General features: G+C 45.6%; 8 non-coding genes across 8 annotated transcripts; 4 read left to right on the forward strand and 4 right to left on the reverse strand.

Annotated features, from left to right (window-relative positions):
- Nucleotides 1–4,643: 4,643 nt before the first annotated feature.
- trnak-cuu (transfer RNA lysine (anticodon CUU)) lies at nucleotides 4,644–4,716 on the reverse strand. Its single transcript has one exon. It is a non-coding gene; the product is annotated as a tRNA-Lys (tRNA).
- A 1,174-nt stretch (nucleotides 4,717–5,890) lies between these two features.
- On the forward strand, nucleotides 5,891–5,973 carry trnal-cag (transfer RNA leucine (anticodon CAG)). The gene has a single exon. It is a non-coding gene; the product is annotated as a tRNA-Leu (tRNA).
- A 3,293-nt stretch (nucleotides 5,974–9,266) lies between these two features.
- trnak-cuu (transfer RNA lysine (anticodon CUU)) lies at nucleotides 9,267–9,339 on the reverse strand. Its single transcript has one exon. It is a non-coding gene; the product is annotated as a tRNA-Lys (tRNA).
- Nucleotides 9,340–10,513: 1,174 nt separating this feature from the next.
- trnal-cag (transfer RNA leucine (anticodon CAG)) lies at nucleotides 10,514–10,596 on the forward strand. The gene has a single exon. It is a non-coding gene; the product is annotated as a tRNA-Leu (tRNA).
- Nucleotides 10,597–15,285: 4,689 nt separating this feature from the next.
- Nucleotides 15,286–15,358, reverse strand: trnak-cuu (transfer RNA lysine (anticodon CUU)). The gene has a single exon. It is a non-coding gene; the product is annotated as a tRNA-Lys (tRNA).
- A 1,174-nt stretch (nucleotides 15,359–16,532) lies between these two features.
- Nucleotides 16,533–16,615, forward strand: trnal-cag (transfer RNA leucine (anticodon CAG)). Its single transcript has one exon. It is a non-coding gene; the product is annotated as a tRNA-Leu (tRNA).
- A 5,936-nt stretch (nucleotides 16,616–22,551) lies between these two features.
- Nucleotides 22,552–22,634, forward strand: trnal-cag (transfer RNA leucine (anticodon CAG)). The gene has a single exon. It is a non-coding gene; the product is annotated as a tRNA-Leu (tRNA).
- A 4,689-nt stretch (nucleotides 22,635–27,323) lies between these two features.
- Nucleotides 27,324–27,396, reverse strand: trnak-cuu (transfer RNA lysine (anticodon CUU)). The gene has a single exon. It is a non-coding gene; the product is annotated as a tRNA-Lys (tRNA).
- Nucleotides 27,397–27,654: the final 258 nt, after the last annotated feature.

Below are 27,654 nucleotides of genomic sequence, written 5' to 3' on the forward strand. Positions count from 1 at the left end.
GAAGCAGCCTGACGTAGGAGACGTGCACCTATAGGCACGCGCGTGTCCCATACCTCTCCTGATTTAGCTCGTACTCCATAGGATGGAAGCGGCTGCTCTGGCTTTTTCACTCGAATATAATCTGATCGCAACAGAAGGCCGTGCAGCCCAGTGCTGGTTTAAGAATGCCTCGTGTCTTCAGGCCCCTATTCCATCAGGTTACCCCTTTGGAATAGTCGTCCGAAAATGACGGAAAAGGAGAAGCACGTAAGCTCCCACAAACTGCGTTAGCATTAGCGGTTGGAATCTGATGGGAGAAAAGCAACCCGGCTCGCCGTCAAGCAATCCATCCCTGGTCTCCCACGTGACGGGCGGGAATACGCACCACTATACTAACGAGGAGCGCTTGCTTGGCGCTTGAAGACACTTCCTCTTGCGGCTACTACTGTTTCCGGTTTCGCCTTTTATTTTCATTCCTCCCAGAGGAGCGCATGAAAACGTTTCCATCTGCGCCATCCTCACCCCTCCACTGCTATGGTCACTGCTCCTCCTGGTGCACTGCAAACACCTATTCAGTCGGTTCTTTCAGTTTGAATAATTAGATCTTCAAAGGCTGGAAGTAGGGCGCAAGGCATGCCAATGCCAAAAGCGTGGTTGTCTGCTTCCAAGTGTGAAATGTCGCTGGGGGACGCTGAAGACATGACTTCCAAGGCAGCAGGTCCAAGCGATTTAGCGTTTGTACAAGAAGCAGGAAGAGAGAAACGGCACTCCGCCTTTTTCTGGGCAGGCGCACGGCGACACGAGAAGGACGCCGTAGTCGGCAGGATTCGACCCGGCGCGGGGAGAGCCCAATGGCTTTCTAGTCCATCGCCTTAACCGCTCGGCCACAACTACAGGGAGCGCCGCCGCCGCCGTCTTGCGATCATTTAACACGGAGGGCGAGGCGGCGGAGGTAACCTTTTTCAACGTCGCTCTCCGTTTCAAAAAAAAAAAAGGCAAATGACATGCTAGCACTCAGACACCCCTCAGAAGATTGAAGGGTGGCTTAAAGCTGGAATGACTAGGTCTCCCCGCTCCGACACCAAAATGGAACTTCGTTAGGCAGAGAGAAAGCAACATCGGAGGAGCGTGAACGAGACTTTCGAAGCTGCTCCACACGGCACTTTGAATCGCAGACATAGCAGTGTTAGAGGCAGGAATTGCCTTTGCGAACGCGATGAGAAACAGAACGCAAGCTCAGGTCCTGCGGTTTAATAAGCAGGCACGGCTTTCATGCGACTGCACATTTCTTTTCTGGAGCGAGTTGACTTTCAGCTTCAAGAAATTCACACAACTTCCGAAATCCGAAATACAAATCTGGCTCATCGCTGCACAAGAAATGCCGCCGGCTGGCAAGAAAATGACAGCGATGTTTTTCCTTAACGACAAACTTCCGATGGAGAAAAACAACGGCGGTGTGTCGTGGAAATTTAACTATCAAGGAAGCCACAAGAGAGAGTTCTCACCTGAGTAAGGTCTTTATTTCAATATTGCAATATTGGGAGCCCTGTTGCCACTTCGCAAAGTGCAACCAGAGACTCAATTTGTCACAAGCAGTACAGGGTTTTTATAAGACGTTGCGCTGTAAAAAAGCTCAGTGCTTTGTCCCTTCAAAAACTTCCCCTTTCCCTAAGACAAAACAGATTACATCATAGAGCGAGAGAAGAAGCACTAGATTTGTTATTCAAAGCTTATCAGTTACTTTCGGCTAATTCTAACGAACCAGACAGCATATATTGTTTTGGTACATTGTCTTCTAAAGTAACCCAAACAGTGTACTTTGTTGACGCACTGTTTTCTAAAATTCTGCACGTACTGTAGCACAGCAATTACATCCTTGAAATATATTATCTAAAAGCACCAATATATTTTTTTCAAAGCTCTCTACATTTTAAGAATCAATTTACTTATTAGATTTCCACTTCAATTCCCTCCTTTTTATTCTTGAAAATGATTAAAAGTTAGATTCTTCATATGGACTCCCAGGAGGCTCCCATACTTCGGATTCTTGCGTTCTTATCAGAACATACTGATGCGCAAACATATTCATTACCATATTTGAAAAGCATTGGAATAATACATGTCATATAGCAACATAAAAACAGGAAGACAAGTATCACAGCCCCTATAATCGGTGTTAGTAACTTAAAGAAAAACATTCCCCCTGGCCCAAACAGTGATTCTAACCAGGAGAGAAATGGGTGAGGCTGTAGAATGAGGCATTAAAGCACATACATAACAAGATGCATTACATTTCTTTAACTTTAACTGTTCTTCTAGTTGTTGTATCTGCCTGGTACTAAAACTACCATTTTCTGGAAAACCTAACTTACTCCACGATGGAAGACACTTTATTCCCCTTTCTCCAAATTCCCTGTACATGTACTTCGCTGGACCGCTCGGTCCTGTTTCCGTCTTCGAATTTTCATTTCCCATTTTTACCGATCGGTGCCTTACTTTAGAACCTTATCACATTAACTACTCCGCAGAGCAAAAACCACACGTCTGTGTTAAGATAAGTTCTTTATGAGTCCCGGACTCATCAAACCCGCGTGAGAACACCCTCACCGGCCTGCTCTTTCTCTGCTATAAGACCACAGAAAAAATTCTTATAAATCGTCTTAAAACAAAAGTTCGTTAAAAGGATCACTTACTGACGTCAGACAGCCGTGAATTCTCCAGACGCGTCTCAGGAAGGACAAACAGTTTATCCTCCGAGGTTCGTCCAATTTGCTAAAATTGTCCGGCTCCGGATGGAGTTTCAGCAGCCGTCCGCGCTCAGGTTAGTGTCCCATCTGGGGTGCCAATTCTGTCGTGGAAATTTAACTATCAAGGAAGCCACAAGAGAGAGTTCTCACCTGAGTAAGGTCTTTATTTCAATATTGCAATATTGGGAGCCCTGTTGCCACTTCGCAAAGTGCAACCGGAGACTCAATTTGTTACAAGCAGTACAGGGTTTTTATAAGACGTTGCGCTGTAAAAAAGCTCAGTGCTTTGTCCCTTCAAAAGCTTCCCCTTTCCCTAAGACAAAACAGATTACAACATAGAACGAGAGAAGAAGCACTAGATTTGTTATTCAAAGCTTATCAGTTACTTTCGGCTAATTCTAACGACCCAGACAGCATATATTGTTTTGGTACATTGTCTTCTAAAGTTACCCAAACAGTGTACTTTGTTGACGCACTGTTTTCTAAAATTCTGCACGTACTGTAGCACAGCAATTACATCCTTGAAATATATTATCTAAAAGCACCAATATATTTTTTTCAAAGCTCTCTACATTTTAAGAATCAATTTACTTATTAGATTTCCACTTCAGGTGCGTGTCTGTCGGCTTGATTCAGTTTAATGCAAGTATTCATTCTCTTTCTGGAACATACAGCTTGCGACAGATGAAATACAATTCTTGGCTTTTCTGGGTGGGTGCAGAAGAAATCCTGCCGGCTGCTTCTGGAAAAGAATTCCAGCCTTTTTTACTCTTTAACCAGAAACTTGCGAATGATACAAAGCAAGCGGGGGGCGTTTCTGTGCAGCTGTTAACTGAACGGCTGCTGGTTCAAGCCCACCCAGGGCTTGTTCCGATTTCAACATCATGCCCCCTAAAGGTAGACTGGATTTCTTTGCGAAACATTCACCCTTTGGACATTTCAGGAAAGGTGCGTGTCGATGCAAGACTTGAAAAGCTTTCCATACAACGAAAAAAATAGTGCTTTTGATTGAAGGAAACGGCAAGAGCAGTTTGAGCAGCTCCGGCCTCTCAAGCGCTTTACAAAGTGATCGGCACCTCGATAGGCAGTTTAGAAGGCTGAGAATGATGCTGGAAGCACAGCGACGTTCTAAAACCAGCGCTTGAAAAGCATCTGCATACATAAAATGTCCATTTCTCAAAAGCTAAATCTGCAGCTTCAGAAGATTGTCAGCTGTATGTTTTCGTTCTTTGTTTCCTTTTTTTACATGACAAGCTTTCGAGAAATGAACTGTCGTTTGTGATGAAGGCTGCATTCGAAATTGTGCATCTAGCTTAGTTCAATGAAATCGGAACGTGCGCCTGTCTCAAACGGATGGCTCTTTGCAGGCACACTACGGAAACCTGCGGGCGCAAGTTGGGAGAAGTGACTCTTGCAGAGTGTCGAGCTTCGAGAACAGGACTCCGCTCAGGAAGATATTGCCACGTGTTGAAGAGTTGCTTTTCGCCATTTCTTTCCCATATTTTTCCAGTGCGGTTCAAAATGTTACGTACGTACGTGTTACCTGCAAAATCACAGTGAAACTGTTATGGCGAAAAGATTCCAAATAGTTATTGTATTAGAATAGCTCTGCAATTTCTTAGCCTTCGTACACGCAGTGTTTAAGGAAAGGCTAGAGTAAATGAAACTGTAAATAGACAGGAGCTCTTATCAGTTTTCATACAAGTTATGATGGCTGCAGCTCCTATCTGCGTCAGAGTGACCGGAGCCAACGGATTGTCTGCGGAACCTTTGATTTATCTCTCGGGCAAAGAGCTAGATAAGCCCTTTTCATCTCAGTTTCATCACACCTGTGCATTAAAGTTTAGTGCTCGGTACCATCAAGGTGTAAGAGGGTCAAGGATGAGCACGAAACTTTGTTAATAAGGAGACGGGCACCGCCCAACGTGGGGCTCGAACCCACGACCCTGAGATTAAGAGTCTCATGCTCTACCGACTGAGCTAGCCGGGCGCCAGGGAAGCAAGGGGTTAACGTGTCCCTGTTGACGTCAATTGGACAAGGTATACTTCCTGGCTTTTCATCATGTGGTGACCGGATTCGAGAGTAGCACACCCTGTTCTTTGTTGATTACTGTACCTCAAGCAGCGCAAATGTCAGTAATCATTGAAATGTACGACCTACAATCTCCTCAGCATGCCCGCGTGGACTCCTCTGTGATCATCCTTCTACGTTCTGCTGTAGTTTTCATGCAAGTGAAAACCGTGCTCCAAATAACAACGGCACAGTTGTATCCTGCGGTAAGCATTCTTCTAATTCCATCGTTTTGCTCCAGGGAAAAGGTAGCGCATCATAGTGTTGATATTCCAAGGTCTCAGAGTCCGTATTGGATGGCTTGGATGCAGACATCGCTCAGAGCTCCCAGTATGATTTTCCCGAGTTCAGTTTTGCAGTGTCTTAGTGCTTTCCTGCTTCCAGTGGGTCTTTGAATGCTCTGCTAAGTAGAGACGTGACATAATTACTAATGCGACCGACTGTGCTGGCTGTTCCTGGTTAATAATGATTAATGCGAGAAATCAATATAAACATAACTGCTTCGATTTCGAGGTTCACTTGAAGCATTCGAAGAAACTATCAAAGATCTCAGAACAACCGAAGACACATTTGGTCATCTCCGTATTGGTGAAGATGAAAGAGTCCCGCAAGTGTCAAGCTTGCACAAACACACACGAGAGAGAAACTCAGAACAGAACTTAAGGAAAGGGAGATCCACACTACTTTAATGCACTTTGCTAACCCGATGGAATGCTTATGAACCATGCGTAAGACACATGTAGCAGATGATGGTTTTGATCCATCAACCTCTGGGTTATGGGCCCAGCATGCTTCCGCTGCGCCACTCTGCTGACAGCCATCCTACGCGTTCCACCTAACTGCTCTTTGTATTTCCTACATAAGTGATGAAAGAGTTGAAAGTTTCAGTGACAAACGCAGACGTCACTTTGAGCGCTTGGTGTTTTGTAGCACAAATCATCACACGCTGCTCTACACTGGATTATAAAGGCCGACACATTTTCCAAACATTTTAATGCTGGAGTCACACTGTAGTATTAATAACAGTGCGATACTCGAAGAGCGTAGTGGGATCGCGGTGGCTCATCAGACCGCTTTGGGGGAGGGGGCTGGCGTCAGGATGGCCGAGCGGTCTAAGGCGCTGCGTTCAGGTCGCAGTCTCCCCTGGAGGCGTGGGTTCGAATCCCACTCCTGACAAAAAGCTTGCGCCATTCCCTCTCCAGTCGGGTGCACATGGGTGAAGCAGCCTGACATAGGAGACGTGCACCTATAGGCACGCGCGTGTCCCATACCTCTCCTGATTTAGCTCGTACTCCATAGCATGGAAGCGGCTGCTCTGGCTTTTTCACTCGAATATAATCTGATCGCAACAGAAGGCCGTGCAGCCCAGTGCTGGTTTAAGAATGCCTCGTGTCTTCAGGCCCCTATTCCATCAGGTTACCCCTTTGGAATAGTCGTCCGAAAATGACGGAAAAGGAGAAGCACGTAAGCTCCCACAAACTGCGTTAGCATTAGCGGTTGGAATCTGATGGGAGAAAAGCAACCCGGCTCGCCGTCAAGCAATCCATCCCTGGTCTCCCACGTGACGGGCGGGAATACGCACCACTATACTAACGAGGAGCGCTTGCTTGGCGCTTGAAGACACTTCCTCTTGCGGCTACTACTGTTTCCGGTTTCGCCTTTTATTTTCATTCCTCCCAGAGGAGCGCATGAAAACGTTTCCATCTGCGCCATCCTCACCCCTCCACTGCTATGGTCACTGCTCCTCCTGGTGCACTGCAAACACCTATTCAGTCGGTTCTTTCAGTTTGAATAATTAGATCTTCAAAGGCTGGAAGTAGGGCGCAAGGCATGCCAATGCCAAAAGCGTGGTTGTCTGCTTCCAAGTGTGAAATGTCGCTGGGGGACGCTGAAGACATGACTTCCAAGGCAGCAGGTCCAAGCGATTTAGCGTTTGTACAAGAAGCAGGAAGAGAGAAACGGCACTCCGCCTTTTTCTGGGCAGGCGCACGGCGACACGAGAAGGACGCCGTAGTCGGCAGGATTCGACCCGGCGCGGGGAGAGCCCAATGGCTTTCTAGTCCATCGCCTTAACCGCTCGGCCACAACTACAGGGAGCGCCGCCGCCGCCGTCTTGCGATCATTTAACACGGAGGGCGAGGCGGCGGAGGTAACCTTTTTCAACATCGCTCTCCGTTTCAAAAAAAAAAAAGGCAAATGACATGCTAGCACTCAGACACCCCTCAGAAGATTGAAGGGTGGCTTAAAGCTGGAATGACTAGGTCTCCCCGCTCCGACACCAAAATGGAACTTCGTTAGGCAGAGAGAAAGCAACATCGGAGGAGCGTGAACGAGACTTTCGAAGCTGCTCCACACGGCACTTTGAATCGCAGACATAGCAGTGTTAGAGGCAGGAATCGCCTTTGCGAACGCGATGAGAAACAGAACGCAAGCTCAGGTCCTGCGGTTTAATAAGCAGGCACGGCTTTCATGCGACTGCACATTTCTTTTCTGGAGCGAGTTGACTTTCAGCTTCAAGAAATTCACACAACTTCCGAAATCCGAAATACAAATCTGGCTCATCGCTGCACAAGAAATGCCGCCGGCTGGCAAGAAAATGACAGCGATGTTTTTCCTTAACGACAAACTTCCGATGGAGAAAAACAACGGCGGTGTGTCGTGGAAATTTAACTATCAAGGAAGCCACAAGAGAGAGTTCTCACCTGAGTAAGGTCTTTATTTCAATATTGCAATATTGGGAGCCCTGTTGCCACTTCGCAAAGTGCAACCGGAGACTCAATTTGTTACAAGCAGTACAGGGTTTTTATAAGACGTTGCGCTGTAAAAAAGCTCAGTGCTTTGTCCCTTCAAAAGCTTCCCCTTTCCCTAAGACAAAACAGATCACAACATAGAACGAGAGAAGAAGCACTAGATTTGTTATTCAAAGCTTATCAGTTACTTTCGGCTAATTCTAACGACCCAGACAGCATATATTGTTTTGGTACATTGTCTTCTAAAGTTACCCAAACAGTGTACTTTGTTGACGCACTGTTTTCTAAAATTCTGCACGTACTGTAGCACAGCAATTACATCCTTGAAATATATTATCTAAAAGCACCAATATATTTTTTTCAAAGCTCTCTACATTTTAAGAATCAATTTACTTATTAGATTTCCACTTCAGGTGCGTGTCTGTCGGCTTGATTCAGTTTAATGCAAGTATTCATTCTCTTTCTGGAACATACAGCTTGCGACAGATGAAATACAATTCTTGGCTTTTCTGGGTGGGTGCAGAAGAAATCCTGCCGGCTGCTTCTGGAAAAGAATTCCAGCCTTTTTTACTCTTTAACCAGAAACTTGCGAATGATACAAAGCAAGCGGGGGGCGTTTCTGTGCAGCTGTTAACTGAACGGCTGCTGGTTCAAGCCCACCCAGGGCTTGTTCCGATTTCAACATCATGCCCCCTAAAGGTAGACTGGATTTCTTTGCGAAACATTCACCCTTTGGACATTTCAGGAAAGGTGCGTGTCGATGCAAGACTTGAAAAGCTTTCCATACAACGAAAAAAATAGTGCTTTTGATTGAAGGAAACGGCAAGAGCAGTTTGAGCAGCTCTGGCCTCTCAAGCGCTTTACAAAGTGATCGGCACCTCGATAGGCAGTTTAGAAGGCTGAGAATGATGCTGGAAGCACAGCGACGTTCTAAAACCAGCGCTTGAAAAGCATCTGCATACATAAAATGTCCATTTCTCAAAAGCTAAATCTGCAGCTTCAGAAGATTGTCAGCTGTATGTTTTCGTTCTTTGTTTCCTTTTTTTACATGACAAGCTTTCGAGAAATGAACTGTCGTTTGTGATGAAGGCTGCATTCGAAATTGTGCATCTAGCTTAGTTCAATGAAATCGGAACGTGCGCCTGTCTCAAACGGATGGCTCTTTGCAGGCACACTACGGAAACCTGCGGGCGCAAGTTGGGAGAAGTGACTCTTGCAGAGTGCCGAGCTTCGAGAACAGGACTCCGCTCAGGAAGATATTGCCACGTGTTGAAGAGTTGCTTTTCGCCATTTCTTTCCCATATTTTTCCAGTGCGGTTCAAAATGTTACGTACGTACGTGTTACCTGCAAAATCACAGTGAAACTGTTATGGCGAAAAGATTCCAAATAGTTATTGTATTAGAATAGCTCTGCAATTTCTTAGCCTTCGTACACGCAGTGTTTAAGGAAAGGCTAGAGTAAATGAAACTGTAAATAGACAGGAGCTCTTATCAGTTTTCATACAAGTTATGATGGCTGCAGCTCCTATCTGCGTCAGAGTGACCGGAGCCAACGGATTGTCTGCGGAACCTTTGATTTATCTCTCGGGCAAAGAGATAGATAAGCCCTTTTCATCTCAGTTTCATCACACCTGTGCATTAAAGTTTAGTGCTCGGTACCATCAAGGTGTAAGAGGGTCAAGGATGAGCACGAAACTTTGTTAATAAGGAGACGGGCACCGCCCAACGTGGGGCTCGAACCCACGACCCTGAGATTAAGAGTCTCATGCTCTACCGACTGAGCTAGCCGGGCGCCAGGGAAGCAAGGGGTTAACGTGTCCCTGTTGACGTCAATTGGACAAGGTATACTTCCTGGCTTTTCATCATGTGGTGACCGGATTCGAGAGTAGCACACCCTGTTCTTTGTTGATTACTGTACCTCAAGCAGCGCAAATGTCAGTAATCATTGAAATGTACGACCTACAATCTCCTCAGCATGCCCGCGTGGACTCCTCTGTGATCATCCTTCTACGTTCTGCTGTAGTTTTCATGCAAGTGAAAACCGTGCTCCAAATAACAACGGCACAGTTGTATCCTGCGGTAAGCATTCTTCTAATTCCATCGTTTTGCTCCAGGGAAAAGGTAGCGCATCATAGTGTTGATATTCCAAGGTCTCAGAGTCCGTATTGGATGGCTTGGATGCAGACATCGCTCAGAGCTCCCAGTATGATTTTCCCGAGTTCAGTTTTGCAGTGTCTTAGTGCTTTCCTGCTTCCAGTGGGTCTTTGAATGCTCTGCTAAGTAGAGACGTGACATAATTACTAATGCGACCGACTGTGCTGGCTGTTCCTGGTTAATAATGATTAATGCGAGAAATCAATATAAACATAACTGCTTCGATTTCGAGGTTCACTTGAAGCATTCGAAGAAACTATCAAAGATCTCAGAACAACCGAAGACACATTTGGTCATCTCCGTATTGGTGAAGATGAAAGAGTCCCGCAAGTGTCAAGCTTGCACAAACACACACGAGAGAGAAACTCAGAACAGAACTTAAGGAAAGGGAGATCCACACTACTTTAATGCACTTTGCTAACCCGATGGAATGCTTATGAACCATGCATAAGACACATGTAGCAGAGGATGGTTTCGATCCATCGACCTCTGGGTTATGGGCCCAGCACGCTTCCGCTGCGCCACTCTGCTGACGGCCATCCTACGCGTTCCACCTAACTGCTCTTTGTATTTCCTACATAAGTGATGAAAGAGTTGAAAGTTTCAGTGACAAACGCAGACGTCACTTTGAGCGCTTGGTGTTTTGTAGCACAAATCATCACACGCTGCTCTACACTGGATTATAAAGGCCGACACATTTTCCAAACATTTTAATGCTGGAGTCACACTGTAGTATTAATAACAGTGCGATACTCGAAGAGCGTAGTGGGATCGCGGTGGCTCATCAGACCGCTTTGGGGGAGGGGGCTGGCGTCAGGATGGCCGAGCGGTCTAAGGCGCTGCGTTCAGGTCGCAGTCTCCCCTGGAGGCGTGGGTTCGAATCCCACTCCTGACAAAAAGCTTGCGCCATTCCCTCTCCAGTCGGGTGCACATGGGTGAAGCAGCCTGACGTAGGAGACGTGCACCTATAGGCACGCGCGTGTCCCATACCTCTCCTGATTTAGCTCGTACTCCATAGGATGGAAGCGGCTGCTCTGGCTTTTTCACTCGAATATAATCTGATCGCAACAGAAGGCCGTGCAGCCCAGTGCTGGTTTAAGAATGCCTCGTGTCTTCAGGCCCCTATTCCATCAGGTTACCCCTTTGGAATAGTCGTCCGAAAATGACGGAAAAGGAGAAGCACGTAAGCTCCCACAAACTGCGTTAGCATTAGCGGTTGGAATCTGATGGGAGAAAAGCAACCCGGCTCGCCGTCAAGCAATCCATCCCTGGTCTCCCACGTGACGGGCGGGAATACGCACCACTATACTAACGAGGAGCGCTTGCTTGGCGCTTGAAGACACTTCCTCTTGCGGCTACTACTGTTTCCGGTTTCGCCTTTTATTTTCATTCCTCCCAGAGGAGCGCATGAAAACGTTTCCATCTGCGCCATCCTCACCCCTCCACTGCTATGGTCACTGCTCCTCCTGGTGCACTGCAAACACCTATTCAGTCGGTTCTTTCAGTTTGAATAATTAGATCTTCAAAGGCTGGAAGTAGGGCGCAAGGCATGCCAATGCCAAAAGCGTGGTTGTCTGCTTCCAAGTGTGAAATGTCGCTGGGGGACGCTGAAGACATGACTTCCAAGGCAGCAGGTCCAAGCGATTTAGCGTTTGTACAAGAAGCAGGAAGAGAGAAACGGCACTCCGCCTTTTTCTGGGCAGGCGCACGGCGACACGAGAAGGACGCCGTAGTCGGCAGGATTCGACCCGGCGCGGGGAGAGCCCAATGGCTTTCTAGTCCATCGCCTTAACCGCTCGGCCACAACTACAGGGAGCGCCGCCGCCGCCGTCTTGCGATCATTTAACACGGAGGGCGAGGCGGCGGAGGTAACCTTTTTCAACGTCGCTCTCCGTTTCAAAAAAAAAAAAAGGCAAATGACACGCTAGCACTCAGACACCCCTCAGAAGATTGAAGGGTGGCTTAAAGCTGGAATGATTAGGTCTCCCCGCTCCGACACCAAAATGGAACTTCGTTAGGCAGAGAGAAAGCAACATCGGAGGAGCGTGAACAAGACTTTCGAAGCTGCTCCACACGGCACTTTGAATCGCAGACATAGCAGTGTTAGAGGCAGGAATCGCCTTTGCGAACGCGATGAGAAACAGAACGCAAGCTCAGGTCCTGCGGTTTAATAAGCAGGCACGGCTTTCATGCGACTGCACATTTCTTTTCTGGAGCGAGTTGACTTTCAGCTTCAAGAAATTCACACAACTTCCGAAATCCGAAATACAAATCTGGCTCATCGCTGCACAAGAAATGCCGCCGGCTGGCAAGAAAATGACAGCGATGTTTTTCCTTAACGACAAACTTCCGATGGAGAAAAACAACGGCGGTGTGTCGTGGAAATTTAACTATCAAGGAAGCCACAAGAGAGAGTTCTCACCTGAGTAAGGTCTTTATTTCAATATTGCAATATTGGGAGCCCTGTTGCCACTTCGCAAAGTGCAACCAGAGACTCAATTTGTCACAAGCAGTACAGTCTTTATAAGACGTTGCGCTGTAAAAAAGCTCAGTGCTTTGTCCCTTCAAAAACTTCCCCTTTCCCTAAGACAAAACAGATTACATCATAGAGCGAGAGAAGAAGCACTAGATTTGTTATTCAAAGCTTATCAGTTACTTTCGGCTAATTCTAACGAACCAGACAGCATATATTGTTTTGGTACATTGTCTTCTAAAGTAACCCAAACAGTGTACTTTGTTGACGCACTGTTTTCTAAAATTCTGCACGTACTGTAGCACAGCAATTACATCCTTGAAATATATTATCTAAAAGCACCAATATATTTTTTTCAAAGCTCTCTACATTTTAAGAATCAATTTACTTATTAGATTTCCACTTCAATTCCCTCCTTTTTATTCTTGAAAATGATTAAAAGTTAGATTCTTCATATGGACTCCCAGGAGGCTCCCATACTTCGGATTCTTGCGTTCTTATCAGAACATACTGATGCGCAAACATATTCATTACCATATTTGAAAAGCATTGGAATAATACATGTCATATAGCAACATAAAAACAGGAAGACAAGTATCACAGCCCCTATAATCGGTGTTAGTAACTTAAAGAAAAACATTTCCCCTGGCCCAAACAGTGATTCTAACCAGGAGAGAAATGGGTGAGGCTGTAGAATGAGGCATTAAAGCACATACATAACAAGATGCATTACATTTCTTTAACTTTAACTGTTCTTCTAGTTGTTGTATCTGCCTGGTACTAAAACTACCATTTTCTGGAAAACCTAACTTACTCCACGATGGAAGACACTTTATTCCCCTTTCTCCAAATTCCCTGTACATGTACTTCGCTGGACCGCTCGGTCCTGTTTCCGTCTTCGAATTTTCATTTCCCATTTTTACCGATCGGTGCCTTACTTTAGAACCTTATCACATTAACTACTCCGCAGAGCAAAAACCACACGTCTGTGTTAAGATAAGTTCTTTATGAGTCCCGGACTCATCAAACCCGCGTGAGAACACCCTCACCGGCCTGCTCTTTCTCTGCTATAAGACCACAGAAAAAATTCTTATAAATCGTCTTAAAACAAAAGTTCGTTAAAAGGATCACTTACTGACGTCAGACAGCCGTGAATTCTCCAGACGCGTCTCAGGAAGGACAAACAGTTTATCCTCCGAGGTTCGTCCAATTTGCTAAAATTGTCCGGCTCCGGATGGAGTTTCAGCAGCCGTCCGCGCTCAGGTTAGTGTCCCATCTGGGGTGCCAATTCTGTCGTGGAAATTTAACTATCAAGGAAGCCACAAGAGAGAGTTCTCACCTGAGTAAGGTCTTTATTTCAATATTGCAATATTGGGAGCCCTGTTGCCACTTCGCAAAGTGCAACCGGAGACTCAATTTGTTACAAGCAGTACAGGGTTTTTATAAGACGTTGCGCTGTAAAAAAGCTCAGTGCTTTGTCCCTTCAAAAGCTTCCCCTTTCCCTAAGACAAAACAGATTACAACATAGAACGAGAGAAGAAGCACTAGATTTGTTATTCAAAGCTTATCAGTTACTTTCGGCTAATTCTAACGACCCAGACAGCATATATTGTTTTGGTACATTGTCTTCTAAAGTTACCCAAACAGTGTACTTTGTTGACGCACTGTTTTCTAAAATTCTGCACGTACTGTAGCACAGCAATTACATCCTTGAAATATATTATCTAAAAGCACCAATATATTTTTTTCAAAGCTCTCTACATTTTAAGAATCAATTGACTTATTAGATTTCCACTTCAGGTGCGTGTCTGTCGGCTTGATTCAGTTTAATGCAAGTATTCATTCTCTTTCTGGAACATACAGCTTGCGACAGATGAAATACAATTCTTGGCTTTTCTGGGTGGGTGCAGAAGAAATCCTGCCGGCTGCTTCTGGAAAAGAATTCCAGCCTTTTTTACTCTTTAACCAGAAACTTGCGAATGATACAAAGCAAGCGGGGGGCGTTTCTGTGCAGCTGTTAACTGAACGGCTGCTGGTTCAAGCCCACCCAGGGCTTGTTCCGATTTCAACATCATGCCCCCTAAAGGTAGACTGGATTTCTTTGCGAAACATTCACCCTTTGGACATTTCAGGAAAGGTGCGTGTCGATGCAAGACTTGAAAAGCTTTCCATACAACGAAAAAAATAGTGCTTTTGATTGAAGGAAACGGCAAGAGCAGTTTGAGCAGCTCTGGCCTCTCAAGCGCTTTACAAAGTGATCGGCACCTCGATAGGCAGTTTAGAAGGCTGAGAATGATGCTGGAAGCACAGCGACGTTCTAAAACCAGCGCTTGAAAAGCATCTGCATACATAAAATGTCCATTTCTCAAAAGCTAAATCTGCAGCTTCAGAAGATTGTCAGCTGTATGTTTTCGTTCTTTGTTTCCTTTTTTTACATGACAAGCTTTCGAGAAATGAACTGTCGTTTGTGATGAAGGCTGCATTCGAAATTGTGCATCTACAGTAGCTTAGTTCAATGAAATCGGAACGTGCGCCTGTCTCAAACGGATGGCTCTTTGCAGGCACACTACGGAAACCTGCGGGCGCAAGTTGGGAGAAGTGACTCTTGCAGAGTGCCGAGCTTCGAGAACAGGACTCCGCTCAGGAAGATATTGCCACGTGTTGAAGAGTTGCTTTTCGCCATTTCTTTCCCATATTTTTCCAGTGCGGTTCAAAATGTTACGTACGTACGTGTTACCTGCAAAATCACAGTGAAACTGTTATGGCGAAAAGATTCCAAATAGTTATTGTATTAGAATAGCTCTGCAATTTCTTAGCCTTCGTACACGCAGTGTTTAAGGAAAGGCTAGAGTAAATGAAACTGTAAATAGACAGGAGCTCTTATCAGTTTTCATACAAGTTATGATGGCTGCAGCTCCTATCTGCGTCAGAGTGACCGGAGCCAACGGATTGTCTGCGGAACCTTTGATTTATCTCTCGGGCAAAGAGCTAGATAAGCCCTTTTCATCTCAGTTTCATCACACCTGTGCATTAAAGTTTAGTGCTCGGTACCATCAAGGTGTAAGAGGGTCAAGGATGAGCACGAAACTTTGTTAATAAGGAGACGGGCACCGCCCAACGTGGGGCTCGAACCCACGACCCTGAGATTAAGAGTCTCATGCTCGACCGACTGAGCTAGCCGGGCGCCAGGGAAGCAAGGGGTTAACGTGTCCCTGTTGACGTCAATTGGACAAGGTATACTTCCTGGCTTTTCATCATGTGGTGACCGGATTCGAGAGTAGCACACCCTGTTCTTTGTTGATTACTGTACCTCAAGCAGCGCAAATGTCAGTAATCATTGAAATGTACGACCTACAATCTCCTCAGCATGCCCGCGTGGACTCCTCTGTGATCATCCTTCTACGTTCTGCTGTAGTTTTCATGCAAGTGAAAACCGTGCTCCAAATAACAACGGCACAGTTGTATCCTGCGGTAAGCATTCTTCTAATTCCATCGTTTTGCTCCAGGGAAAAGGTAGCGCATCATAGTGTTGATATTCCAAGGTCTCAGAGTCCGTATTGGATGGCTTGGATGCAGACATCGCTCAGAGCTCCCAGTATGATTTTCCCGAGTTCAGTTTTGCAGTGTCTTAGTGCTTTCCTGCTTCCAGTGGGTCTTTGAATGCTCTGCTAAGTAGAGACGTGACATAATTACTAATGCGACCGACTGTGCTGGCTGTTCCTGGTTAATAATGATTAATGCGAGAAATCAATATAAACATAACTGCTTCGATTTCGAGGTTCACTTGAAGCATTCGAAGAAACTATCAAAGATCTCAGAACAACCGAAGACACATTTGGTCATCTCCGTATTGGTGAAGATGAAAGAGTCCCGCAAGTGTCAAGCTTGCACAAACACACACGAGAGAGAAACTCAGAACAGAACTTAAGGAAAGGGAGATCCACACTACTTTAATGCACTTTGCTAACCCGATGGAATGCTTATGAACCATGCGTAAGACACATGTAGCAGATGATGGTTTTGATCCATCAACCTCTGGGTTATGGGCCCAGCATGCTTCCGCTGCGCCACTCTGCTGACAGCCATCCTACGCGTTCCACCTAACTGCTCTTTGTATTTCCTACATAAGTGATGAAAGAGTTGAAAGTTTCAGTGACAAACGCAGACGTCACTTTGAGCGCTTGGTGTTTTGTAGCACAAATCATCACACGCTGCTCTACACTGGATTATAAAGGCCGACACATTTTCCAAACATTTTAATGCTGGAGTCACACTGTAGTATTAATAACAGTGCGATACTCGAAGAGCGTAGTGGGATCGCGGTGGCTCATCAGACCGCTTTGGGGGAGGGGGCTGGCGTCAGGATGGCCGAGCGGTCTAAGGCGCTGCGTTCAGGTCGCAGTCTCCCCTGGAGGCGTGGGTTCGAATCCCACTCCTGACAAAAAGCTTGCGCCATTCCCTCTCCAGTCGGGTGCACATGGGTGAAGCAGCCTGACGTAGGAGACGTGCACCTATAGGCACGCGCGTGTCCCATACCTCTCCTGATTTAGCTCGTACTCCATAGGATGGAAGCGGCTGCTCTGGCTTTTTCACTCGAATATAATCTGATCGCAACAGAAGGCCGTGCAGCCCAGTGCTGGTTTAAGAATGCCTCGTGTCTTCAGGCCCCTATTCCATCAGGTTACCCCTTTGGAATAGTCGTCCGAAAATGACGGAAAAGGAGAAGCACGTAAGCTCCCACAAACTGCGTTAGCATTAGCGGTTGGAATCTGATGGGAGAAAAGCAACCCGGCTCGCCGTCAAGCAATCCATCCCTGGTCTCCCACGTGACGGGCGGGAATACGCACCACTATACTAACGAGGAGCGCTTGCTTGGCGCTTGAAGACACTTCCTCTTGCGGCTACTACTGTTTCCGGTTTCGCCTTTTATTTTCATTCCTCCCAGAGGAGCGCATGAAAACGTTTCCATCTGCGCCATCCTCACCCCTCCACTGCTATGGTCACTGCTCCTCCTGGTGCACTGCAAACACCTATTCAGTCGGTTCTTTCAGTTTGAATAATTAGATCTTCAAAGGCTGGAAGTAGGGCGCAAGGCATGCCAATGCCAAAAGCGTGGTTGTCTGCTTCCAAGTGTGAAATGTCGCTGGGGGACGCTGAAGACATGACTTCCAAGGCAGCAGGTCCAAGCGATTTAGCGTTTGTACAAGAAGCAGGAAGAGAGAAACGGCACTCCGCCTTTTTCTGGGCAGGCGCACGGCGACACGAGAAGGACGCCGTAGTCGGCAGGATTCGACCGGGCGCGGGGAGAGCCCAATGGCTTTCTAGTCCATCGCCTTAACCGCTCGGCCACAACTACAGGGAGCGCCGCCGCCGCCGGCGTCTTGCGATCATTTAACACGGAGGGCGAGGCGGCGGAGGTAACCTTTTTCAACGTCGCTCTCCGTTTCAAAAAAAAAAAAAGGCAAATGACATGCTAGCACTCAGACACCCCTCAGAAGATTGAAGGGTGGCTTAAAGCTGGAATGATTAGGTCTCCCCGCTCCGACACCAAAATGGAACTTCGTTAGGCAGAGAGAAAGCAACATCGGAGGAGCGTGAACAAGACTTTCGAAGCTGCTCCACACGGCACTTTGAATCGCAGACATAGCAGTGTTAGAGGCAGGAATCGCCTTTGCGAACGCGATGAGAAACAGAACGCAAGCTCAGGTCCTGCGGTTTAATAAGCAGGCACGGCTTTCATGCGACTGCACATTTCTTTTCTGGAGCGAGTTGACTTTCAGCTTCAAGAAATTCACACAACTTCCGAAATCCGAAATACAAATCTGGCTCATCGCTGCACAAGAAATGCCGCCGGCTGGCAAGAAAATGACAGCGATGTTTTTCCTTAACGACAAACTTCCGATGGAGAAAAACAACGGCGGTGTGTCGTGGAAATTTAACTATCAAGGAAGCCACAAGAGAGAGTTCTCACCTGAGTAAGGTCTTTATTTCAATATTGCAATATTGGGAGCCCTGTTGCCACTTCGCAAAGTGCAACCGGAGACTCAATTTGTCACAAGCAGTACAGGGTTTTTATAAGACGTTGCGCTGTAAAAAAGCTCAGTGCTTTGTCCCTTCAAAAACTTCCCCTTTCCCTAAGACAAAACAGATTACATCATAGAGCGAGAGAAGAAGCACTAGATTTGTTATTCAAAGCTTATCAGTTACTTTCGGCTAATTCTAACGAACCAGACAGCATATATTGTTTTGGTACATTGTCTTCTAAAGTAACCCAAACAGTGTACTTTGTTGACGCACTGTTTTCTAAAATTCTGCACGTACTGTAGCACAGCAATTACATCCTTGAAATATATTATCTAAAAGCACCAATATATTTTTTTCAAAGCTCTCTACATTTTAAGAATCAATTTACTTATTAGATTTCCACTTCAATTCCCTCCTTTTTATTCTTGAAAATGATTAAAAGTTAGATTCTTCATATGGACTCCCAGGAGGCTCCCATACTTCGGATTCTTGCGTTCTTATCAGAACATACTGATGCGCAAACATATTCATTACCATATTTGAAAAGCATTGGAATAATACATGTCATATAGCAACATAAAAACAGGAAGACAAGTATCACAGCCCCTATAATCGGTGTTAGTAACTTAAAGAAAAACATTTCCCCTGGCCCAAACAGTGATTCTAACCAGGAGAGAAATGGGTGAGGCTGTAGAATGAGGCATTAAAGCACATACATAACAAGATGCATTACATTTCTTTAACTTTAACTGTTCTTCTAGTTGTTGTATCTGCCTGGTACTAAAACTACCATTTTCTGGAAAACCTAACTTACTCCACGATGGAAGACACTTTATTCCCCTTTCTCCAAATTCCCTGTACATGTACTTCGCTGGACCGCTCGGTCCTGTTTCCGTCTTCGAATTTTCATTTCCCATTTTTACCGATCGGTGCCTTACTTTAGAACCTTATCACATTAACTACTCCGCAGAGCAAAAACCACACGTCTGTGTTAAGATAAGTTCTTTATGAGTCCCGGACTCATCAAACCCGCGTGAGAACACCCTCACCGGCCTGCTCTTTCTCTGCTATAAGACCACAGAAAAAATTCTTATAAATCGTCTTAAAACAAAAGTTCGTTAAAAGGATCACTTACTGACGTCAGACAGCCGTGAATTCTCCAGACGCGTCTCAGGAAGGACAAACAGTTTATCCTCCGAGGTTCGTCCAATTTGCTAAAATTGTCCGGCTCCGGATGGAGTTTCAGCAGCCGTCCGCGCTCAGGTTAGTGTCCCATCTGGGGTGCCAATTCTGTCGTGGAAATTTAACTATCAAGGAAGCCACAAGAGAGAGTTCTCACCTGAGTAAGGTCTTTATTTCAATATTGCAATATTGGGAGCCCTGTTGCCACTTCGCAAAGTGCAACCGGAGACTCAATTTGTTACAAGCAGTACAGGGTTTTTATAAGACGTTGCGCTGTAAAAAAGCTCAGTGCTTTGTCCCTTCAAAAGCTTCCCCTTTCCCTAAGACAAAACAGATTACAACATAGAACGAGAGAAGAAGCACTAGATTTGTTATTCAAAGCTTATCAGTTACTTTCGGCTAATTCTAACGACCCAGGCAGCATATATTGTTTTGGTACATTGTCTTCTAAAGTTACCCAAACAGTGTACTTTGTTGACGCACTGTTTTCTAAAATTCTGCACGTACTGTAGCACAGCAATTACATCCTTGAAATATATTATCTAAAAGCACCAATATATTTTTTTCAAAGCTCTCTACATTTTAAGAATCAATTTACTTATTAGATTTCCACTTCAGGTGCGTGTCTGTCGGCTTGATTCAGTTTAATGCAAGTATTCATTCTCTTTCTGGAACATACAGCTTGCGACAGATGAAATACAATTCTTGGCTTTTCTGGGTGGGTGCAGAAGAAATCCTGCCGGCTGCTTCTGGAAAAGAATTCCAGCCTTTTTTACTCTTTAGCCAGAAACTTGCGAATGATACAAAGCAAGCGGGGGGCGTTTCTGTGCAGCTGTTAACTGAACGGCTGCTGGTTCAAGCCCACCCAGGGCTTGTTCCGATTTCAACATCATGCCCCCTAAAGGTAGACTGGATTTCTTTGCGAAACATTCACCCTTTGGACATTTCAGGAAAGGTGCGTGTCGATGCAAGACTTGAAAAGCTTTCCATACAACGAAAAAAATAGTGCTTTTGATTGAAGGAAACGGCAAGAGCAGTTTGAGCAGCTCTGGCCTCTCAAGCGCTTTACAAAGTGATCGGCACCTCGATAGGCAGTTTAGAAGGCTGAGAATGATGCTGGAAGCACAGCGACATTCTAAAACCAGCGCTTGAAAAGCATCTGCATACATAAAATGTCCATTTCTCAAAAGCTAAATCTGCAGCTTCAGAAGATTGTCAGCTGTATGTTTTCGTTCTTTGTTTCCTTTTTTTACATGACAAGCTTTCGAGAAATGAACTGTCGTTTGTGATGAAGGCTGCATTCGAAATTGTGCATCTAGCTTAGTTCAATGAAATCGGAACGTGCGCCTGTCTCAAACGGATGGCTCTTTGCAGGCACACTACGGCAACCTGCGGGCGCAAGTTGGGAGAAGTGACTCTTGCAGAGTGCCGAGCTTCGAGAACAGGACTCCGCTCAGGAAGATATTGCCACGTGTTGAAGAGTTGCTTTTCGCCATTTCTTTCCCATATTTTTCCAGTGCGGTTCAAAATGTTACGTACGTACGTGTTACCTGCAAAATCACAGTGAAACTGTTATGGCGAAAAGATTCCAAATAGTTATTGTATTAGAATAGCTCTGCAATTTCTTAGCCTTCGTACACGCAGTGTTTAAGGAAAGGCTAGAGTAAATGAAACTGTAAATAGACAGGAGCTCTTATCAGTTTTCATACAAGTTATGATGGCTGCAGCTCCTATCTGCGTCAGAGTGACCGGAGCCAACGGATTGTCTGCGGAACCTTTGATTTATCTCTCGGGCAAAGAGCTAGATAAGCCCTTTTCATCTCAGTTTCATCACACCTGTGCATTAAAGTTTAGTGCTCGGTACCATCAAGGTGTAAGAGGGTCAAGGATGAGCACGAAACTTTGTTAATAAGGAGACGGGCACCGCCCAACGTGGGGCTCGAACCCACGACCCTGCGATTAAGAGTCTCATGCTCTACCGACTGAGCTAGCCGGGCGCCAGGGAAGCAAGGGGTTAACGTGTCCCTGTTGACGTCAATTGGACAAGGTATACTTCCTGGCTTTTCATCATGTGGTGACCGGATTCGAGAGTAGCACACCCTGTTCTTTGTTGATTACTGTACCTCAAGCAGCGCAAATGTCAGTAATCATTGAAATGTACGACCTACAATCTCCTCAGCATGCCCGCGTGGACTCCTCTGTGATCATCCTTCTACGTTCTGCTGTAGTTTTCATGCAAGTGAAAACCGTGCTCCAAATAACAACGGCACAGTTGTATCCTGCGGTAAGCATTCTTCTAATTCCATCGTTTTGCTCCAGGGAAAAGGTAGCGCATCATAGTGTTGATATTCCAAGGTCTCAGAGTCCGTATTGGATGGCTTGGATGCAGACATCGCTCAGAGCTCCCAGTATGATTTTCCCGAGTTCAGTTTTGCAGTGTCTTAGTGCTTTCCTGCTTCCAGTGGGTCTTTGAATGCTCTGCTAAGTAGAGACGTGACATAATTACTAATGCGACCGACTGTGCTGGCTGTTCCTGGTTAATAATGATTAATGCGAGAAATCAATATAAACATAACTGCTTCGATTTCGAGGTTCACTTGAAGCATTCGAAGAAACTATCAAAGATCTCAGAACAACCAAAGACACATTTGGTCATCTCCGTATTGGTGAAGATGAAAGAGTCCCGCAAGTGTCAAGCTTGCACAAACACACACGAGAGAGAAACTCAGAACAGAACTTAAGGAAAGGGAGATCCACACTACTTTAATGCACTTTGCTAACCCGATGGAATGCTTATGAACCATGCATAAGACACATGTAGCAGAGGATGGTTTCGATCCATCGACCTCTGGGTTATGGGCCCAGCACGCTTCCGCTGCGCCACTCTGCTGACGGCCATCCTACGCGTTCCACCTAACTGCTCTTTGTATTTCCTACATAAGTGATGAAAGAGTTGAAAGTTTCAGTGACAAACGCAGACGTCACTTTGAGCGCTTGGTGTTTTGTAGCACAAATCATCACACGCTGCTCTACACTGGATTATAAAGGCCGACACATTTTCCAAACATTTTAATGCTGGAGTCACACTGTAGTATTAATAACAGTGCGATACTCGAAGAGCGTAGTGGGATCGCGGTGGCTCATCAGACCGCTTTGGGGGAGGGGGCTGGCGTCAGGATGGCCGAGCGGTCTAAGGCGCTGCGTTCAGGTCGCAGTCTCCCCTGGAGGCGTGGGTTCGAATCCCACTCCTGACAAAAAGCTTGCGCCATTCCCTCTCCAGTCGGGTGCACATGGGTGAAGCAGCCTGACGTAGGAGACGTGCACCTATAGGCACGCGCGTGTCCCATACCTCTCCTGATTTAGCTCGTACTCCATAGGATGGAAGTGGCTGCTCTGGCTTTTTCACTCGAATATAATCTGATCGCAACAGAAGGCCGTGCAGCCCAGTGCTGGTTTAAGAATGCCTCGTGTCTTCAGGCCCCTATTCCATCAGGTTACCCCTTTGGAATAGTCGTCCGAAAATGACGGAAAAGGAGAAGCACGTAAGCTCCCACAAACTGCGTTAGCATTAGCGGTTGGAATCTGATGGGAGAAAAGCAACCCGGCTCGCCGTCAAGCAATCCATCCCTGGTCTCCCACGTGACGGGCGGGAATACGCACCACTATACTAACGAGGAGCGCTTGCTTGGCGCTTGAAGACACTTCCTCTTGCGGCTACTACTGTTTCCGGTTTCGCCTTTTATTTTCATTCCTCCCAGAGGAGCGCATGAAAACGTTTCCATCTGCGCCATCCTCACCCCTCCACTGCTATGGTCACTGCTCCTCCTGGTGCACTGCAAACACCTATTCAGTCGGTTCTTTCAGTTTGAATAATTAGATCTTCAAAGGCTGGAAGTAGGGCGCAAGGCATGCCAATGCCAAAAGCGTGGTTGTCTGCTTCCAAGTGTGAAATGTCGCTGGGGGACGCTGAAGACATGACTTCCAAGGCAGCAGGTCCAAGCGATTTAGCGTTTGTACAAGAAGCAGGAAGAGGGAAACGGCACTCCGCCTTTTTCTGGGCAGGCGCACGGCGACACGAGAAGGACGCCGTAGTCGGCAGGATTCGACCCGGCGCGGGGAGAGCCCAATGGCTTTCTAGTCCATCGCCTTAACCGCTCGGCCACAACTACAGGGAGCGCCGCCGCCGCCGGCGTCTTGCGATCATTTAACACGGAGGGCGAGGCGGCGGAGGTAACCTTTTTCAACGTCGCTCTCCGTTTCAAAAAAAAAAAAAGGCAAATGACATGCTAGCACTCAGACACCCCTCAGAAGATTGAAGGGTGGCTTAAAGCTGGAATGATTAGGTCTCCCCGCTCCGACACCAAAATGGAACTTCGTTAGGCAGAGAGAAAGCAACATCGGAGGAGCGTGAACAAGACTTTCGAAGCTGCTCCACACGGCACTTTGAATCGCAGACATAGCAGTGTTAGAGGCAGGAATCGCCTTTGCGAACGCGATGAGAAACAGAACGCAAGCTCAGGTCCTGCGGTTTAATAAGCAGGCACGGCTTTCATGCGACTGCACATTTCTTTTCTGGAGCGAGTTGACTTTCAGCTTCAAGAAATTCACACAACTTCCGAAATCCGAAATACAAATCTGGCTCATCGCTGCACAAGAAATGCCGCCGGCTGGCAAGAAAATGACAGCGATGTTTTTCCTTAACGACAAACTTCCCATGGAGAAAAACAACGGCGGTGTGTCGTGGAAATTTAACTATCAAGGAAGCCACAAGACAGAGTTCTCACCTGAGTAAGGTCTTTATTTCAATATTGCAATATTGGGAGCCCTGTTGCCACTTCGCAAAGTGCAACCAGAGACTCAATTTGTCACAAGCAGTACAGGGTTTTTATAAGACGTTGCGCTGTAAAAAAGCTCAGTGCTTTGTCCCTTCAAAAACTTCCCCTTTCCCTAAGACAAAACAGATTACATCATAGAGCGAGAGAAGAAGCACTAGATTTGTTATTCAAAGCTTATCAGTTACTTTCGGCTAATTCTAACGAACCAGACAGCATATATTGTTTTGGTACATTGTCTTCTAAAGTAACCCAAACAGTGTACTTTGTTGACGCACTGTTTTCTAAAATTCTGCACGTACTGTAGCACAGCAATTACATCCTTGAAATATATTATCTAAAAGCACCAATATATTTTTTTCAAAGCTCTCTACATTTTAAGAATCAATTTACTTATTAGATTTCCACTTCAATTCCCTCCTTTTTATTCTTGAAAATGATTAAAAGTTAGATTCTTCATATGGACTCCCAGGAGGCTCCCATACTTCGGATTCTTGCGTTCTTATCAGAACATACTGATGCGCAAACATATTCATTACCATATTTGAAAAGCATTGGAATAATACATGTCATATAGCAACATAAAAACAGGAAGACAAGTATCACAGCCCCTATAATCGGTGTTAGTAACTTAAAGAAAAACATTTCCCCTGGCCCAAACAGTGATTCTAACCAGGAGAGAAATGGGTGAGGCTGTAGAATGAGGCATTAAAGCACATACATAACAAGATGCATTACATTTCTTTAACTTTAACTGTTCTTCTAGTTGTTGTATCTGCCTGGTACTAAAACTACCATTTTCTGGAAAACCTAACTTACTCCACGATGGAAGACACTTTATTCCCCTTTCTCCAAATTCCCTGTACATGTACTTCGCTGGACCGCTCGGTCCTGTTTCCGTCTTCGAATTTTCATTTCCCATTTTTACCGATCGGTGCCTTACTTTAGAACCTTATCACATTAACTACTCCGCAGAGCAAAAACCACACGTCTGTGTTAAGATAAGTTCTTTATGAGTCCCGGACTCATCAAACCCGCGTGAGAACACCCTCACCGGCCTGCTCTTTCTCTGCTATAAGACCACAGAAAAAATTCTTATAAATCGTCTTAAAACAAAAGTTCGTTAAAAGGATCACTTACTGACGTCAGACAGCCGTGAATTCTCCAGACGCGTCTCAGGAAGGACAAACAGTTTATCCTCCGAGGTTCGTCCAATTTGCTAAAATTGTCCGGCTCCGGATGGAGTTTCAGCAGCCGTCCGCGCTCAGGTTAGTGTCCCATCTGGGGTGCCAATTCTGTCGTGGAAATTTAACTATCAAGGAAGCCACAAGAGAGAGTTCTCACCTGAGTAAGGTCTTTATTTCAATATTGCAATATTGGGAGCCCTGTTGCCACTTCGCAAAGTGCAACCGGAGACTCAATTTGTTACAAGCAGTACAGGGTTTTTATAAGACGTTGCGCTGTAAAAAAGCTCAGTGCTTTGTCCCTTCAAAAGCTTCCCCTTTCCCTAAGACAAAACAGATTACAACATAGAACGAGAGAAGAAGCACTAGATTTGTTATTCAAAGCTTATCAGTTACTTTCGGCTAATTCTAACGACCCAGGCAGCATATATTGTTTTGGTACATTGTCTTCTAAAGTTACCCAAACAGTGTACTTTGTTGACGCACTGTTTTCTAAAATTCTGCACGTACTGTAGCACAGCAATTACATCCTTGAAATATATTATCTAAAAGCACCAATATATTTTTTTCAAAGCTCTCTACATTTTAAGAATCAATTTACTTATTAGATTTCCACTTCAGGTGCGTGTCTGTCGGCTTGATTCAGTTTAATGCAAGTATTCATTCTCTTTCTGGAACATACAGCTTGCGACAGATGAAATACAATTCTTGGCTTTTCTGGGTGGGTGCAGAAGAAATCCTGCCGGCTGCTTCTGGAAAAGAATTCCAGCCTTTTTTACTCTTTAACCAGAAACTTGCGAATGATACAAAGCAAGCGGGGGGCGTTTCTGTGCAGCTGTTAACTGAACGGCTGCTGGTTCAAGCCCACCCAGGGCTTGTTCCGATTTCAACATCATGCCCCCTAAAGGTAGACTGGATTTCTTTGCGAAACATTCACCCTTTGGACATTTCAGGAAAGGTGCGTGTCGATGCAAGACTTGAAAAGCTTTCCATACAACGAAAAAAATAGTGCTTTTGATTGAAGGAAACGGCAAGAGCAGTTTGAGCAGCTCTGGCCTCTCAAGCGCTTTACAAAGTGATCGGCACCTCGATAGGCAGTTTAGAAGGCTGAGAATGATGCTGGAAGCACAGTGACATTCTAAAACCAGCGCTTGAAAAGCATCTGCATACATAAAATGTCCATTTCTCAAAAGCTAAATCTGCAGCTTCAGAAGATTGTCAGCTGTATGTTTTCGTTCTTTGTTTCCTTTTTTTACATGACAAGCTTTCGAGAAATGAACTGTCGTTTGTGATGAAGGCTGCATTCGAAATTGTGCATCTAGCTTAGTTCAATGAAATCGGAACGTGCGCCTGTCTCAAACGGATGGCTCTTTGCAGGCACACTACGGAAACCTGCGGGCGCAAGTTGGGAGAAGTGACTCTTGCAGAGTGCCGAGCTTCGAGAACAGGACTCCGCTCAGGAAGATATTGCCACGTGTTGAAGAGTTGCTTTTCGCCATTTCTTTCCCATATTTTTCCAGTGCGGTTCAAAATGTTACGTACGTACGTGTTACCTGCAAAATCACAGTGAAACTGTTATGGCGAAAAGATTCCAAATAGTTATTGTATTAGAATAGCTCTGCAATTTCTTAGCCTTCGTACACGCAGTGTTTAAGGAAAGGCTAGAGTAAATGAAACTGTAAATAGACAGGAGCTCTTATCAGTTTTCATACAAGTTATGATGGCTGCAGCTCCTATCTGCGTCAGAGTGACCGGAGCCAACGGATTGTCTGCGGAACCTTTGATTTATCTCTCGGGCAAAGAGATAGATAAGCCCTTTTCATCTCAGTTTCATCACACCTGTGCATTAAAGTTTAGTGCTCGGTACCATCAAGGTGTAAGAGGGTCAAGGATGAGCACGAAACTTTGTTAATAAGGAGACGGGCACCGCCCAACGTGGGGCTCAAACCCACGACCCTGAGATTAAGAGTCTCATGCTCTACCGACTGAGCTAGCCGGGCGCCAGGGAAGCAAGGGGTTAACGTGTCCCTGTTGACGTCAATTGGACAAGGTATACTTCCTGGCTTTTCATCATGTGGTGACCGGATTCGAGAGTAGCACACCCTGTTCTTTGTTGATTACTGTACCTCAAGCAGCGCAAATGTCGGTAATCATTGAAATGTACGACCTACAATCTCCTCAGCATGCCCGCGTGGACTCCTCTGTGATCATCCTTCTACGTTCTGCTGTAGTTTTCATGCAAGTGAAAACCGTGCTCC

This window comes from Atractosteus spatula, chromosome 25 (assembly GCF_055471065.1).
Source record: "Atractosteus spatula isolate fAtrSpa1 chromosome 25, fAtrSpa1.hap1, whole genome shotgun sequence".
NCBI classification, from domain to species: Eukaryota; Metazoa; Chordata; class Actinopteri; order Semionotiformes; family Lepisosteidae; genus Atractosteus; species Atractosteus spatula.